A 1734-nucleotide genomic window follows, 5' to 3' on the forward strand; every position below is an offset into this window, starting at 1 on the left:
ATGCTAAACTATTTTTTATTTTAGTGGAGTAGCTCTTGTTATATGTAGTCCAATAACAATAACTCCAGAAGTTGTTCAAACATTTGCCATAAAATATGCAGAATGTGTACTTAAATCTTTAGATTAATTTTGTATGCAAAAATGACACTTCACTTATCTAGGAGCGTTTCAGTGTAAGCCTTTTTTCTAGGGTAAATTATACGAATAGTCCGATGATTTGGGGTAATTTGTATGTTTGGTCCTTAATTTTTTTTTAACTCGAACACTTCCTATGTTATGTTTTTGTTGCGTCTTTGGTCTTTATTAGACATAAAATAACTATTTTACGCTTAACATTTTTTAAAATTTTATGTTATTTATTTCTAATTTTTAAATTAATATATATATATATATATATATATATATATGATAACAATAGTAATAGCCTAATCCACAACCCTTTCTTACCTCTCTCTCTCTCTCTCTCATCTACTTTGAGACCTCTCTCTTCTTCCCTAGAAAGCTCCCCGACCACCCTTCTTTCTACCTCCGTCAATTCACCACCAGGACGACCACCACATCCACTTCCGGTGACCACCCTAAAACACTGTCGCACTATCGCCTACTTCGTTTCTTTCATCTCTGAACATACTAACCACCACCGCACCACCTACTCTCATTTCTCTCTTCTGTTAGAACACCATCGGCGACCACTTACGTCCCACGACCACCTACGATCACCAACAACAACAAACAAAATCCACCATGATTTTTGAATCTAAACGGAGTTAGGATTTCAAGATCTACAAACTATTTCTGGAAAGGTAAGAGAGGATGTTGGGGTTTTAAAATCTACAAAAGATTTCTAGAACTCAAGATCTTCAAAATGATTTATGGGGATTTTGTTCAAACGATTTTTGAAATGAATTTCAAAATCGGTTTCGTTTTTTTCAGATTTTGTGTAATTTTGGTGTCATATTTGGCTATATGGATTTGGATTTGTGCAAATGATTTCTTGCATCTGGTCGGAGTTACAGGTTTTAGAACTCGTCGGTGATATCTGAAGAAGAGGTTTCATGGCGATGGAAAGAGAAGGGGGTGATGGGGGGTGATGCCACATCTTTATATATATATATATATATATATATATATATATATATATATATATATATAAGTGGCTGTGACCGGAGTTTAGTGTTGGGGAGGCCGAAGATGGTTTTCCGGTAACTGAACACAAGGATGAGGAGGAGGGATGGGGTTAGGTTGGGCGGCAGTGAATCTATTTTAATTTTAATTTATTTTATTGTTTAGAAAAATAACAAATTAATGGATAATTAATTAAAGAAAAATAAGTGAGAGCAAAATAGTTTTTTTTTTTTTTATGTTTTTCAGGACTAAAGACGCAATAAAAACATATTATAAGGACCGCATAAGTTAAAAAAAAATAAGTAGAGATCAAACACACAAATTAACCTAACCATAGGGACCATTTATGTAATTTACTCTTTTTTTTTAGGTTTTTACTATATTGACCACTTAACATCATTAAAAGATATATACTATATTGACCACTTAACATCATTAAAAGATATATTGACCACTTAACATCATTAAAAGATATATACTATATTGACCACTTAACATCATTAAAAGATATATTTTTTTACCATGGTCAATATACTATAATAACTTGTTCATTAACCTTTCTCTGTAATAATATTGAATCTTACCTTTTGTAATACATATTTATTTCTA

General features: G+C 31.9%; 1 long non-coding RNA gene across 1 annotated transcript; it reads left to right on the forward strand.

The window, feature by feature from the left end:
* Positions 1 to 429: 429 nt before the first annotated feature.
* LOC145120759 (uncharacterized) lies at positions 430 to 1355 on the forward strand. Its single transcript, XR_013714351.1, has 2 exons — positions 430 to 803; positions 1017 to 1355. It is a non-coding gene; the product is annotated as an uncharacterized LOC145120759 (long non-coding RNA).
* Positions 1356 to 1734: the final 379 nt, after the last annotated feature.

The sequence above is a fragment of the Lactuca virosa genome, chromosome 6 (genome assembly GCF_052849685.1).
Source record: "Lactuca virosa cultivar CGN04683 chromosome 6, Lactuca_virosa_CGN04683_v6, whole genome shotgun sequence".
Taxonomy (NCBI): Eukaryota; Viridiplantae; Streptophyta; class Magnoliopsida; order Asterales; family Asteraceae; genus Lactuca; species Lactuca virosa.